Consider the following 17,148-nt stretch of genomic DNA (forward strand, 5'->3'; position numbering starts at 1 on the left):
ATATAGAAATAATTGAGGGTGATTTTCCCATTAGAGAAACCAATGGGGATACCAAGATGAAAAACATAAGCCTCTCTGCTCTTCCTCGCTTCCATGGCCTGACCTCAGAAGATCCAGATACTTTCTTGCTTGAATTCATTGTCATATGCAAAACTTATGATTACACCACTGATGGTTAGAAGTTGAAATTATTCCCATCCAATCTCAAGGATGCAACTCTGCGCTGGTTCATGGGTTTACCTAGGGATAACATCACCACCTAGGCTAAAATACAACAATCTTTCAATAACAAGGATAGGGGCTACTGCAGGTCCAAAAACACTAAAGAAGAAATTTATAGAATGACCTTGGGGCATGATGAGTCCTTAGTGGATTATGAGGAAAGATTCCAACTTAGCTACAAAAGGGTGAGGTGCACACTTGATCCTGAGTCACTTAAGCTACTCCTTCTCAAGGGAGTCAGGGAAGATCTTCTAGATACCCTAAACCTGCTATCAGGAGGGGACATCTACTAGCTACCCTATGAATATATCAAGACCGTCTTTAAGAACCATTCTAGGGTAGCTAAGAAAAAATGTAGGGCTAGTCAAACAATGGCTAGCTCATCCTCTTCCAACACATATACAAAAGGTGAAATTGGAAACATGTTGGAAGATTTTAAGAGTGAAATTTTGCAAACCCTTTCCCTACATATGGACACTATGCATATCAAGAGGAAGTAGGAGGAAGTAGAGAGAGCATTAGCCATCTTCTGCCAGAGATGAACAAGGAGGAACCGTATGAAGAAAACCACTCCACAGATAAGTGCCCTTTTCTACCTAGACTAAAAGTTGTGTATCAGGGAACTAAAGGGGTGACTAAATAGCTATACTTCATAGATCAAAGGAGGCCTCATGGGCCTCAACCATACCAGCAGAGCATACAAGGGTCATCCTATGCATATTAAAACCCTAACCAAAACACATCCATTTCATCTTGGGGGGTGCCTACTCATCCCTCCTAGTCTACACCTTCTCCCTGATCTTTTGCACCTTAGTACCATTCCCAGTCGACTAACCAGCCATTTCAACCATATACTCCTCCACAACCTTAGTGGAATGCACCAACCTAGGGGATGGAGTCCCCCATACCCTAATTCTATAGCTTTCTCTCCTTCACCTCCTACTCAACCACAACTTTTACACCCTACTCCACCTAAACAACCTCAGATGCCTGCCTAGCCAAACCCGAACCCAAACAATAAACAGGCACACCAGGTTTATAGTGGACAGAAATCCTACCCTCCTTATGCTGTGGAAATTCAGTAAATCAACCTGAGGTCTGGGAGAGGACTCTCGGATAACCAACCTCTATCTCCAGCCAAGGAGATTGAGGAGGAAAAATAGGAAAGTATGCCTAGAGTGAATCCACCACTCTTTCCTGAAATATTAACTCATCCAGTCCAACCTACCCTAGAAGAGAATGAACTTTTGGGTGACTTAAAAAATCTATGTGTCAACATTCCACTTCTCCAAGCCATTAAGGATGTACCTAGTTACAACAAACTAATTAAAGAGAAGTGTTTCAAACATCCATGGAGGCGAAAAAGAGACACCCCTACCATTAATGTCATTGGACAACTGTCTGACTTAATGTTGGGGCAGGTAATTTTCCCAAATTATTTAGACCCTAGAAGCCCTATCATATATGTGCACATCAATGGCACCATTGTCTCACATACCTTGATTTATCTTGGGGCTACCATTAATGTAACGACTAAGGACACCATGCTAAAGCTGAATCTCCACGGTTCATTTAAAAAGATAACAACAATCTTGCATCTTGCAGAACGATCCACGGTAGCCATGGAGGGGATTGTTGAGGATGTGATGGTCTCCATTGACTCCTGGGAGTACCCTGCAGACTTCCTAGTTCTCCAACCTAAGACCAACTTTAATGGTAATCCTCTCATACTTGGGAGTCCTTGGTTAGCCACTATCGATGCCTACATCAGCTACAGGGCTGGAAACATGACTCTCAAAAATAGGCATCTATCCAAGTAGTTGGTCTTGTACCCTCCTACTCAGCCATCTTTAGAACATGATTTACCTTTATGGCTAGAAGAGGAGGAAGAAGATGAAGTCTACTCTGCCCAACTCTATACCCTAGAAACTGCCATACGAGGAGGAAAACCTAATGAAGACGATTTGGTTGAACACATCCTCCAAAATCCAATTCCCAACACTTTGTCTCTAGAGGGAGCAGTGAAGAAAACCAAAAACAACCATCGGATTGATCTATGCTTAGATGACTCAAATCCTACCCGTGTCAATACAATAAAATTCAGCCCTGAAAGAACTGTGAAAACCAACCCCTCTCTCTCTGTACACCAAGAAGAAGAGTTATGCAATATGCTAAGAGACCATTTGGATGCCTTTGCTTGGAATTACAAAGATATGAAGGGAGTGCACCCCTGAGTGTGTATTGATCATATTTATATCAAATAAGTTTTCAAACCAGTCCGAAAACCCCAAAGGAGAATGAATCCAACTCTCAAGGATATAGTCAAAGAAAAATTGCAAAAGATGTTGGATGTAGGATTCATTTACCCTATCTCAGATAGTGAGTGGGTGTCTCCTTTGGTGTTGGTTTGAAAGAAAAATGGGAAGTGGAGGATTTGTGTTGATTACAGAGAGTTAAACAAATCCACAAAGAAGGACCATTTCCCTCTACCTTTCATTGACCAAGTGTTATATGGCCTAGTAGGGTTTTTTTTTCTCTTTCTTAGATGGGTTCAGCGGGTACAATCAAATCCAAATTAGCCTAAAGAACCAAGATAAAACCACCTTCACCTGTCCTTGGGGTACTTTCACTTATAGGGTCCTTCCTTTTGGTCTATGCAATGCCCCTGCCACTTTCCAGAGGGCAGTTCTGAGTATCTTTGCTGAGCTAGTCCATGATGCAGTAGAAATTTATATGGATGACTTTACACCCTATGGGTGTGATTTCTAGGAGGCTCTCTCTAACCTGGCTAAGGTGCTAAACAAGTGTATTGAAATGAACTTATCCCTTAGTCTCGAAAAATGTGAGTTCTTGATGACTACAGGGACTTTTCTAGGCCACTCAATATCTCAGGAAGGACTGCAGGTATAACCAAATAAGATAGCCATCATCAAAAGGCTCCCTACTCCACAAAAGCAGAGGGATGTATGAAGATATTTAGGTTTACCTAGATACTATAGGAGATTTATAAAAGAATTCAACAAGTTATCTTCTCCTTTATTTGGGCTATTGACCAAGGATTCTGAATGTTTATGGTTAGAAAGTTGTCAAGAAGCCTTGGACACCCTAAAGGACAAGTTGTCCACTGCACCTATTCTCCAAGGCCCAAGTTGGGCTCTTCCTTTTCATATACATGCCGATGCCTCTCAGAAAGTGATAGGAGCATCTCTAAGCCAGATAGGTGACAAGCTACCTTATTCCATTTACTTCATCAGTAAGAATTCGTTGAAAGTCAAGATGAACTACATAATGATTGAAAAAGAGCTCCTAGTTGTTGTGCATTCATTGAATAAATTTAGGCATTACATTACTGGTTAACAAACATTTGTAAATATTGACCATGCTACAAATAAATACTTGATGAATAAACATGATTTAAATGCCAGGATTATTAGATGGTTACTTTTATTGCAGGAATTTGATTTAACTATTATTGATAAGCCTAGCAAGGAGAATGTTGTTGTAGATTTTTTTTATCCATATTGACTTTGACTGCAGTGGAGGAAGGAATGGTTGATGATTAGTTGCGAGATGAACACTTATTTTCCATTTCAGTTCTCTCTCCATGGTTTGCTGACATAGAAAATTACTTGGTGTCTGCACAGTTTCCACAAAACTTTTCCTCTAAGGAAAAGAGAAAGATCGTAAGGAAGAGCACCCCATTCACTTGGTTTGGGGGCAATCTCTTCAAGCTAGGCTCGGATCAAATTCTAAGAATATGTGTCGAGGAGGAGGAAATCTTTGACATTGTTATAACCTGTCATGATGGGCCTTGTTGAGGTCACTTTGCAGCCAAAAGAACAACATTAAAGGTACTATAAGCTAGTTATTACTAGCCCACTCTTCACCAATATGTGATGAGGTATACCAGTTAGTGTGATCAATGCCAAAGTATGGGGACACCTACCCCAAGGGAAGAGATGCCTTTGCAACCTCAAGTGACTTTCGAGCCATTTGACAAGTGGGGCATGGATTTCATTGGGCCCATTGACCCTCCATCCAAATAGAAGCAATAAATTATTGTGTGCACTGACTACTTAACCAAGTGGGCTGAAGCCAAAGCCATCAAAGCTAAAAAAAGGGAAAAGGTGGCTTAAGTCTAAGGGAAAATATGTTTTATAATTTTGGGTACCCTAGAGAATTGGTCATCAATCAAGGTAATCAATTTACATCTCACATGATTGAGAATTTGTTAAGCCAGCACAAGATCAAGCACAAAACATCCACTCATTACCACCCATAGGCCAATGGGCAAGTGGAGGTAACCAATAGAGCACTGGAAGGAATTCTGACAAAAGTGGTTAGTAGCGACAGAAAGGATTAGGTAGACAGATTAGTTGAGGCCACTTGGGCCTACAATACCACTTGGAAGACCACCATAGGATTCACTCCTTATGAGTTGGTCTATGGAAAGAAAGCCTTGTTATCCATTGAATTTGAATACAACACCTTAAGAATGGCAGCACAACTAGATCTAGATCTCACTAGGGCACAACAAGAAAGATTGCTCCAGTTGAATGGGATAGATGAATTTAGGATGTAGGCCCTCCTGCACATACAGGTGACTCAAGTTTAGAGGAAAACCTTGCATGACAAGAATATTAAAGACAAACAGTTTCAAGAAGATGATTGGGCTTTGTTGTATGATTCCTGGTACAAGGATTTTAAAGACTAAGTTAAGGACTAGATGGTTAGGGCCTTATGTAATAGAAAAGTGTGATGATAATGGTGTTGTGCAAATAAGAACCATTGATGAAGAGGATATCCCTTTGCTTGTCAATGGGTATAGATTAAATATCCACAAGAAGCCCTTGTCAAAGAAAGAATTCATTAATAGCATCAGCAAGATAGTAATGGTGGTATAGAATGTCTTAACTTCCACCCCACCAAGTCCCTGAAGAGAAAGAAAAAAAGAACAAAAAAAAGGAAAAAATAAAGAGACTCAGGTGAAAGCTCCATGAGGCACCTGAGTCCCACTGTTGGGTTGAAAACCTCTTGAGGCGGCCCAAGGGTGTGTTAAAAAAAAAACAGAGAGGAAAAATAAAAATATCTCTGGGTGAAAACCTCTTTTGAGGTACCCATGGCAGGTAACTAGGATGAAAACCTCCTTGGAGGCAGACTAGTTGTTTTTTTTTTTAAAAAAGGGAAAGGATAGAAAATATGGAAATTATGTTTTGTAGATTAACAAGAGGAGGATAAGCACAACATGAGAGGGACAGCGAGACCTACAAGAGCTATGTTTCAATTCACCCATTTCATATCTTCCACTATTCACCTATTCTTCCAGTTATAAACCCCTCCATATCATCTTACACAAACTATGTGTCTTCTTCAGGATTCCTTGTAATCCTACAGGAGTTTCTTGTAGGGATTATAGTGACCTTGAAAATCCCAAGAAAGGTAGTCTGAAAGCAAGGGGATGACACAAGCCTGTGACTGTATGAAAAAAGATTTACTCCACTACATCATAGCCATTCCTTTCATCACCATGTCACCCTTGCATCCATCAAAGAAATCAATTCAAAAAATATACATATTACAAAAAGAAAAAAAGAAAAAACGTTGGGTCTCCATTTTGTACTATTTTTTATTTATCTCTCTCATGATGTCGATTGGCTAACTGAGTATTTTCGAAGAGTATTTGTTACTTATTCATTTTAACATGATTAAAATAGCATTAATGTGAGTTGAATTAAGGCTTGTATTTTGCAGGATTAAAGCTAGTTTATTATACTTTGGGACGTGCCTGCACCAGTGCATTCACCTGCCTGCACCATTTCACTTACCTGCCTGCACCATGCATTGGGATTCCTGTACTAGTTACAGTGGGCTTCCTGCACTATGAAAGATTCATGAACTACATTCACGTTCCTGCAATATAAGTCTAATGATTAGGCATTGCTTCTTTTAATTGCTTCACTAGAACACCCTTTATTTTATTAAAGTTTATTTTATCATGAATGGTATCTTCAATGATGAAGAGATGGGGTAGTAATATATTTGAGTACCCAAATCTATATAACTATTGATGATGGTGTAAACCTTGAAGGGCTGGCTAGAGTCTTCACTGAACCAAAACCTACATACTCAGCTCTCCGTGAGGCCAGTTATGGCCATGGTATGTTGGAGATCATGAACCGAACACATGCCTATTATTACTCGAACCGCAATGCATCTCTGCTATCAAAAATTACCATGAAATTAAGTGTCCATGATCCTTGAGAATCAAGTGATAATTGGTCTGTGAATGGAGGGTCTGGAAGTGCATTGAGCGTGCCAGTTTTAACACATAAGGATTGGAGAGTAGCATTCGATTCTGCGCAAATGGACCTTCTGACTATTCAATATTCCATTGCAGATTCACCAAGGATAATTTCCTCAAGTAATAATGGCCACAGTTGATGGCTTAATGACTCGGGATAGAAGATGTGAGTTGTGATCCTCTGTATTGCATGTTTTGTGCAGTTTGATGAGTTTTGATGCATATGTTTATGTTGGAAACAGAGCTTTGCCAACTCTGTTCAACTTTACAGTTAATACTTTTGTGAGTATCCTCGGCTCCATTGGCCTCGCTCTAACAAAGAAATGAGTTATGAACATACTCCACGATTAGAATGGAAGGGCAACCACATCAACGCTGGAGTCAACGTGATGCTTTGCCCTCATCTATGCCACCTGGTTATCATATAGCGTAAGCAACCATCCTATGTGGAGTCCAACAACAGCACCATCCCAGGAAACGAGCAACGGTTCATGAAAATCATCCCTGGTTTGACATTCAGTTGCAAACCAACTTTATTCGTGGAAAATTGTTGAGATCTGCTAATCAGCTAATTAAAAGCCCAAATTGTAATTTAATGCATATATATAATAGATTGCTTGGAGCGGCAAGGAGTTAACCTAATTCAGTTAATTAATTAGACAGTGATCCATCTAGGAACAACACGCAGGAGAGGAAGGCGTATAAGGGAAGAGCAGTTGTCCCAATGTAGCCTCACACAATTCATTAGTTGTGGATTTCTCCTTTGATCTTGCTGGAGTTAAGCGATGTCTCCATAATGTAAATGTTGTTTTTAGTAATTAACTGAAGAAATTTTTCATTCATGATTTATCTATTCATCCATTACATCTTAATGAATCTAATTACTATGTGAACTAGGTTAAGAAAGTGTGTGAGCTGGCTGGGTTGGCCGCCAGACCAGATCAACACCGCTTTACAGTTCTTAAATTAATTAGCATTTAGATTATTTGTTGTGTAGCACTTTGAGTCTCGTTAATGCCATTTAAATTGCTGGAAATTGTTCCTCTACACACTATTTCATCTGCTGCATTGTTAATCATACTTGCACCTGAAATGTTTTGAATAATGATTGCGCCCTCCAGATTATCTGAATCCACAAGATCAGCTATGCCTTTATGAGCTCTAACTCAAATTCTGTAAATTAATCCAGATCTGTTAATTTATATCTAAAGCTGTGATTTTTTTTACATTTGTTTGGCCGATATTTATAAATAAGGAAACTACACTACGTTTGAATTGATAAATGTTTAATTACCATTATGGTTTCCTTTAACTTTTGGCCAATTTGCATGATTCATTTTCAGGGACAAGGAAGGTGAGATTCATATTAATTTAATTTCCTTCATAATATTATTTACACAATGAATTTCCTTGATTAAATTTACACAGAATTAGTACAGGAAGAATTAGTGCAGGTAGAATTAGTGCAATCATAATGGTTTTGAATTTCTTTCGAATTTATTCCAGCATTTACAGTCTTTTTGTTATTATGTCAGCACTGCTTGATTTCTAGTTTAGTTTTCCTTCTGTTTGATTGTAACTAGAATTTCCTTTCGCATTGTTAATTGCCTTTTATTTCCTGCATGATTTAATTGTGTGGATTGATGTTTCCTTGAATTCCCTTTAATGCAAGATTTCATTTATTGATGATATTAATACGCAGGATAGACTAGACTTTGTTTTATAGGTTTCCAGGGGATTTCTCTAGCATTTCCAGTGTTGTGTCTCAATGTTCACAAACTATTCGGATTGACAAATTAAATGTTGGTACATTTATAGACCCTATACTACACCCAACATTTTGGTGCCATTGCCGAGGAGGCGCTCAGGGGATTGACCTTGGTGATCTGCCTCATTTGTTTTTTTTTCCTTCACCCAATCTTTCTTGCAATTTTATGTTCTTTGAATTTATTTCTTTCTTGCACTGTTTCTTTAAGGTTTCTCATCTTCTTTAATGTTGTAAGAACCCTCCACCCACCCTACACATATATACACTATTCATATGCTAAAAATATATACCAACGAGCTTGTTAAAGACAGAGAAATGGTATTTTGAGGTATCTTTTAATATCAATCATTCAATGCACCTATTTCACTTATTAGTTTCGAGGAACATTCAAAGAAGGAGTCTCGAAGTAGTACATGGAGAACCTCTTTTAGTTTGGTAAGAAATGGAAAACATTGTTGTTTTTGAATTTCCTATCAAAGATCTGGGAGTGGCTCAAATGCATAATATTCCCCCATCTGCACTACCAAAATTTCATGGTTTTGAAAATGAAGACCCAGATACATTCTTATTTGAGTTTGAAGTACTTTGTAGAGGATATGGTTATTGTACTAATTCTCAAAGGTTGCAAGTGTTTCCTCTTACTCTGAAAGGAGTAGCTCTCTGCTGGTTCATGAGCCTTGGTGGGAACTTCATTCGAACATGGGAAGACATGAAGAATGCATTCTTGGAGAAATATCAAGACTATTGTGAGGCTGGTGAAGATATTTTCAAAATAAAACAAGGGGAAAATGCAAGCTTGGAGGATTATGTGGAGCGATTTAGATACAACCTCCAAAAATCAAAACATAAGAATTTTCTAAAAGAGACCTTGAAAACACTCCTACTCAAAGGAATCAAGGATGAATTTTTAGAACCTTTAAATATGATAGGAGCAGGTGATGTTTCTCACTTACCATATGATGATGTTTGTAAATTATGCATTAGTTATTTAAGAGGAATCTCCATGATCAGTAAGAATTCTAGAGAACTTTCTTCTCAATTTTTGGAATCTACTACAAAAATAGGAGCTACAAAATATTTTCTAAATTTACAATTTGATGATTTGCAGGAAGAATAGAAGCAGTATAAGGAGGATCATTCAAAAAATTATTTCCCATCACTATCGGGGTTTCAATAGGTATTTAAGGAATCAAGTAAGGAAATAAATAGACCACCAGGTATAACTCAAAACCCATCATCATTTAATACTTGGAGTAATATTTATTATCCCCAGCAGGTTCCTCAACACATCTACAATCCCATAGTTCCATGGCGGACTTATAATCCTCCTTTGGTTCAATACCCCACCATATTCCCGCAATGGTCGTCTCCCTCAAGCCAGATATTCCCACAACCTAAAGGATTGTTTGGAGCCTCCTCTCTAGGGAAATTCCCCATGCAAATTCCATTACCTGAGCCAAAACAATTGCAATTCCCATCCAATGTACCACCATGTTATCCCTCTCTATGGTCCCAACCATTTGTCCAACCAAACCCTAATTTCAACAATCAAGGTTCACATCAACTTAAAATTCCTTTTTTCCTACTCGCTCCCCTATCAAATGTAATGTTATATCTTTTAGAGAGGGGAGAGGAGTGAAACTAGAAACTTCCCTTATTACCACACAACGTTTACCTCGGGAAGAAACTTTAATCCATAAACCATTAGAGAAGTAATCCATGATTGGAACTTGTTTGAAAACTGTTGTTGAATCTCTCAAAGTAGAAAACCCTAGAGTTTCCCTTAACCATCCTTGTCAATCTAAAGAGAGAAATCTTCAAGCTGTGGAAGACCTATACAAGTTGGAGAACCATGAATATGTGTGTCCTATTGAATCTTGGTTCCAAAAAATTATTAGTGCACCCCATTCCCTCATCATTCAAAAACTCTTGGTACCATATCAGGTAAGTAAGTTGGTTTCTCATACTCCGATATGCGTTAAAGTTTACATTTTAAACCTGAGTGTGAGTATATTTAGTATTTTGTTATGCACATGGCTACATTGGAAGTATTCCTACACTTGAAGGAAATCTTCCTCTCTTTAAATTAGGGTAGGGTAATATAGAAACAATAAATAAAAATTCCATTTGGAATAAAATTTTTATAACAACACTCTTGAACTTGTGATTCCCTAAAAGCACAAGCTTTTGAAATTTCTATTATCATGCACTCTCATGGTAAGACTTGTCAGAAGAAATTTACACTTAATACCTCATATTTTAAAGTGACTTTTATTGTGGATTAACATGTTAGTTAAGGATATTGTTTTAAGTTACATGTAATTCTTTTTCCTATTCTAAAGAAACTATCATCTAGGCTTTTTTTTTCAAGTTCCTCTTCGAAGGGACCAGTGAAAAACCTCCTATGGTGGACCACACCTACAAAAATATAATAAGCTTACATAAAGAACCTTGACATGACCAACTCAAGGAATCTTTTTAGTTATTATCTCAGATGTTTTTTAAATAAGTTCTTATGGTAGCATGACCAACCAATAAAGAATAGTAATTAAAAACTTTTCATGCCATCCTGCACTCTTAAGGAGTAGATTTTCTTCCCCACCTATTAAGTAATCCATCTGAGGTTAATCATAATCAGATTTTTTTTTTCCAAAAACATAAACAAATTAATTGAGGGCTAGGAGGTCTCATTGCGAACCAACCTACTATGTTCATGGGTCCTAAGGAGAATGACATTACCGCACTGGTCACCAAGCTAGGGTAATGGCTTTTAGTTGGAAAACTGGAAGACGAGAGGTCTCATCATGAGTCGGCTCATTCATTCTTGTTAGTTCTCGTGAATGGAACTGTGAATAATCAGTTACCAAGCCAGGACAATGGCCTTTAATTAATTTCTAAAAAGAGAAAAAGTAAAATGTTCTTAAAAAACCCTGAATTGACATCTAATAGGTGGGACAAAAGCATTTCATAAGGTTAAAAGGTACCCCTATCGAGGCTATGGACGCCTGCTGGTAGCAGGGCCATGCTTGTGGTATTAAATTTGACTCTACAGTATAATTTACTTGGCTGATTTTTCTTTCCATGAACTCACTATCAATCCCTTTGAGAATGGCTTTAAAATCCTTCTGTTGTTATACCTTGGAGTTCTATATTTTTGTAATGATTTTTATGGACGTGGGGACCCTTAGTGCAAGTAATTCACCGTGCCCAGACAAGAGAAGCTTCAACTATACATGCATAATGGTAAAATGATCACTATGGGAAGGTATTGCTATGTCTACTTTTAACACCATGGCTTTTAAATCATGTCACTCATATCTACAATGAGGATTTTAAAAGTGTAACTTTTGATTAGGAATGCCTGCGAGATATCCTTTTGGAAATTTTAAAAAGTTAGCTATTTTTATTCAAGTAATAAACACCATCCATGCAATTTAGTTTTTCATGACAACTTTCGTTTTAGGTTTTCTTGAAATCAGTGTAAGAAAATAAACAGTCCAACGGACACTCTGTTTTAGAGCAAGCTTTAACTTGCACAGGAATTGTGATCATGCAAAATTGCAGGAACATCATTTTCAATGCCGACAAGAGCTTCTAATTTTGTTTTTGTGAGGAAGTGACAGTACTAGATTTCCTTGCATGAGGACATGCGAGATGGTCAGCATGGGGGGATGTTGGGTCTCCATTTTGTCCTATTTTTTATTTATTTCTCTCATGTTGTCGATCGGCTAACTGATTATTTTCAAAGAGTATTTTTTACTTCTTTGTTTTAACAAGATTAAAATAGCATTGATGTGATTTTAATTAAATCTTGTATTTTTCAGGATTAAAGCTAGTTTATTATACTTTGGGACGTGCCTGCACCAGTGCATTCACATGCCTGCACCATTTCACTTACCTTCTTACACCATGCATTGGGATTCCTGTACTATTTACAATGGGTTTCCTACACTATGAAGGATTCATGAACTACATTCACGTTCCTGCACTATGAGTCCAATGATTAGGCATTTCTTCTTTTAATTGCTTCACCAGAACACCCTTTATTTTATTAAAGTTTATTTTATCATGAATGGTATCTTCGGTGATCAAGTGATGGGGCAGTGATATGTTTGAGTACCCCAATATATATAACTATTGTGACGGTGTAAACCTTGAAGGGCTGGATAGAGTCTTCACTGAACTACAACCTACTTACTCAACTCTTCGTGAGGCGATTTATGGCCATGCTATGTTGGAGATCATGAATCGAACTCATGCCTATTATTACTGGAATTGCAATGCATCTTTGCTATCGAAACTTACCATGAAATTAAGTGTCCATGATACTCAAGCATCGAGTGATAATTGGTCTACGAATGGAAGGTCTTGAAGTGCATCGACCGTGCTAGTTTTAACACATAAGGACCTTCTGACTATTCAAATTCCATTGCAAATTCACCAAGGATAAGCTCCTCAAGTAATAATGGCCACAGTCAATGGCTTAGTGACCCGGGATAGAAGATGCGAGTTGTGATCCTCTATATTGCGTGTTTTATCCAGTTTGCTGAGCTTTGATGTAGATGTTTATGTTGGAAATAGAGCTCTTCCAACTCTATTCAACTTTACAGTTAATACTTTCGTGAGTATCCTCGGCTCCATTGGCCTCGCTCCAACAAGGAAAAGAGTTATGAACATACTCCATGATTAGAATGGAGGGGTAGCAACATCAACACTGGAGTCAATGCAATGCTCTACCCTCATCTATGCCACATGGTTATGATATAGCATAGCAACAATCCTACATGGAGTCCGGCAACAACACCGTTCCAGGAAAAGAGAAACGATTCACCAAAATCATCCTTGGTTTGACATTCAATTGAAAACCAAATTTATTCATGGAAAATTATTGAGATCTGCTAATAGGCTAATTAAAAGCCCAAATTTTAATTTAATGCATTTATATAATAGATTTCCTGGAGCGGCAAGGAGTTAAACTGAGTCAGTTAATTAATTAGGCAGTGATCCAGCTAGGAACAACGTGCAGGAGAGGAAGGCATAGAAGGGAAGAGGAGTTATCCCAATGTAGCCTCACACAATTCATTAGTTCTGTATTGCTCCTCTGGTCTTGCTAGAGTTAAGCGATGTCTACATAATGTAAACATTGTTTTCAGTAATTAATTGAAGCAAGTTTTCATTCATGCTTTGTCTATTCATCCATTGCATCTAATGAATCTAATTACTGTGTGAACCAGGTTAAGCGAGGGTGTGAGCTGGCTGGGTTGGCCACCAGACCAGCTCAACACTGCTCTACAGTTCTTAAATTAATTAGCATTTAGATTATTTACTGTGTAGCACTTTGAGTCTCATTAATGCTATTTAAATTGCTGCAAATTGTTCCTCTACACACTATTTCACTTGTTGCATTGTTAATCATACTTGCACCTGAAATGTTTTGAATAACGATTGTGCCCTCCAGATTATCTGAATCCACAAGATCAGCTCTGCCTTTATGAGATCTAACTCGAATTCTGTAAATTAATCCAGATCTATTAATTTATATCTAAAGCTATGATTTTTACATTTGCTGGGCCGATATTTATAAATAAGGAAACTACACTATGTTTGAATCGATAAATGTTTAATTACCATTATGGTTTCCTTTAACTTCTGGGCAGTTTGCATGATTCATTTTCAGGGACAAGGAAGGCGAGATTCATATTAATTTAATTTCTTTCATAAGATTATTTACACAGTGAATTTCCTTGATTAAATTTACATAGAATTAGTACAGGTAGAATTAGTGCACGTATAATTAGTGCAAGGAGAATGGTTTTGAATTTCTTTTGAATTTATTCTAGCACTTACAGCCTTTTTGTTATTATGTCGGCACTGCTTGATTTCTAGTTCAGTTTTCCTTTTGTTCACTTGTAATTAGGATTTCCTTTCGCATTGTTAATTTCCTTTTATTTCCTGCATAATTTAATTGTGTGGATTGATGTTTTCTTGAATTCCATTTAGTGCAGGATTTCATTTATTGATGAGATTAATATGCAAGATAGACTAGCATTTGTTTTACAGGTTTCCAGGGGCTTTCTCTAGCATTTCTAGTGATGTGTCTTGAAGTTCACGAACTATCGGGATTGAAAAATTAAATGTTGGTACATTTATAGACCCTATACTGCACCCAACAAAAAAAAAATAGAAGAGAGAGAAAAGAGGGAAAGAGGAACAATACACAGAGGCAACATCTCTCACCTACCATTCCATACCACCCTTCTCGACTCATTTCAACATCACTTATGCTTCAGAGTTGAGAAAAAGTATGAAAGTTTAGGGGAGAGGAAACTATAGGACATCTTGTAGGTATCATGTAGGAAATCCTATAGCAACCTATTGCACAAAGGAAAGCACACATTTTGCAGCCATCTTCAGAACCAGGACTCCAAGGATGAAGAAGCTCCTCCAGAGCTCAACAATAGCAAAAAGATCACCAGCATCACTCTCCAACACCTGCACATCAAAATGAAATAGGCATCAAAAGAGGAAAATACACACATTAGGGGATTTTTGAGGTATAAAATGGGCCTCCTAAGGAAATTATAAATAATATTGGAAATAATAAAATAAAATTAGATTACATCATCAAATTTTAGATGGAAAAAAGACAAAACTATTTTTTCAACTCATATTTTCAACTTATCTCCATATGGGTTACTCACATTTCGAGTTGAAACACTTGTTGGATGTAGAATTTGATTCCTCATCCAAGGATTACCTATTTTACATAATTTTGATGGACCTTGCTATACGAAAAATGAGAAATACATTAAAACCATGATTGCAATCACGTTTTTTCATGTATTTCTCATTTTTCATGTAGTAGGGTCCATAAGTATTCAACATGGGTACTCCTTCGATGAGGAATTAAATTTTGCATCTAATGAGTACTCCTGCTTGAAATTTGAGTAAAAACTTAGGGAGATAAGTTGAAAATATGAGTTGAAAAAGTAGTTTGATTATTTTATTATCTTTTAACCTTTGTACCTTTTTACTCCAAAAATGGTGAATCATCCCCCATGGTTGACATCATCATCTTGAATCTTATTGGTTATTATAAAGTTTATTTTGGTTGTACATTTTTCTTAAGAGGCCCATTTTAGACTTCAAAAATCCCCCAATGGAAAAATATGAAGCAAAAACACAGCAAAGAGGCATCACTCTCCAGCATGCATCATCAACAAAGCACCTTATCCATACGTATGTCATCTTACTCATGCTCTCTCATTAGTATGATATGATAAAAACTATAGGCTTATCTGAGATTTGATTTTATAAGTAAAGGTGTCCAGTTAGCTTAGCCACCTTCAACCAGTCGACGAGAAGAAAACAATTAAACCACTCCACACATGGCAAAAGTCAAATCAAGAGAAAGAGGGAATAAAGCCAAAAATGGTTAAGTTACGTAGGAAAGGAGTGGGAGATGAATACGAGTTAAGGTGGAATGATGTACTGATAGTGGGACTGACTGTCCAAAAGGAGGTGCTCATACTTAGATAGCCAACACACCATCCCACACGATCATCCATATGCAAAAAATGGTTGAGTTACGGAGGAAAGGAGTGGGAGATGATTACGAGGTAAGGTGGAATGATGGACTGATAGTGGGACCAACGGTCCAAAAGGAGGTGCTCGTACTTAGATAGCCAACACACCACCCCACACGATCATCCATATATGGAAATAAAACATTGATTCCCATACAAAGAGAGCATAAGAAACTTCGAGGATTCATTGAACGAAGAAGTTGCTCTCGACCTTCCTGAAATATCACCTACAGGAAATAGCTAGCATCTACAATGCAGGGAACCTACAAGAAGCCTAAAGGATACAGAGGAATCAACCTGTAGGGATGTCAGTGGGCACTAAGGGAGGTGAAAACAAGGGTTATCCTCATCAGAACGTAGCAAAGTGAGGTAGGAGCTATACCTTCCATAATTTCTATTTGAAAGAAGAAAGAATCCTTAATTTGGTTAGAAAATTGTAGTACATGTCAGGGAAGGAGAATTGTATTGCGTGTCACTAAAATTTAACATTCAAATATCCCTCACCTACCAGAATTCTTGAATTGTATCAACACAATCCTTCGCAATTACTAGGGAAATATGACATGAGGTTTCAACAAGAGAGAACCCACAAACACAACAAGGATCCATCTGCATCCTTCTGTAGTGGAAATTTTCACAAGGCACCAATGGATGGGGTTCTTTGAGAGGATGAGAGGATATGATGATGATGTGGCCAAAGAATTTTCCCTCTCACTCATACTCCTCACTAGGACCAATGCCACTTCTATCGTGAAAGGCTTATTAGTAGTAATTACCCCTGAAGTCATAAGTAGGATCACTACACTCCCTTTAGGGTTACCATGAAGAAAAGAAGACAAGGGTAACAACACCCTTGCAAAGAAAAACTTCTTTTTGGAAGGAGAGGAGCCAATGGAGGAAAAAAATGGGGTTAGAAGGAAAAGAATTCCATACCCTTGGAATGCAGTCAGTTACCACCTCATTAAATACATTTCATGTGAAGGGAGATACAGTGTGGTGTATGGATACCACTTTAGACTCCTCCAAGAACTGAGATTGGGAGAGAACACAACTCCTCAAAATAGATTGATTATACCCTATTTTCTTCTACAATCAATGATAAACATGAGCATCAAAGTGTAGGAGGGGAAACATCAACAACTATCCCATCATGGGTTGATAAAACTCATTCTTGAAGATTCTCTACAAAACCTCAGACTCCCTATTGCATGGACAACCTTTAAAGACATGCAAGAAAAAGGAGTAATTTAGAATATTGAATATGACAAAAG

The sequence above is a fragment of the Pinus tabuliformis genome, chromosome 3_1, assembly GCF_031772625.1.
Source record: "Pinus tabuliformis cultivar Carrire ecotype Pingquan chromosome 3_1, CPIR1, whole genome shotgun sequence".
In the NCBI taxonomy this organism is placed as follows: Eukaryota; Viridiplantae; Streptophyta; class Pinopsida; order Pinales; family Pinaceae; genus Pinus; species Pinus tabuliformis.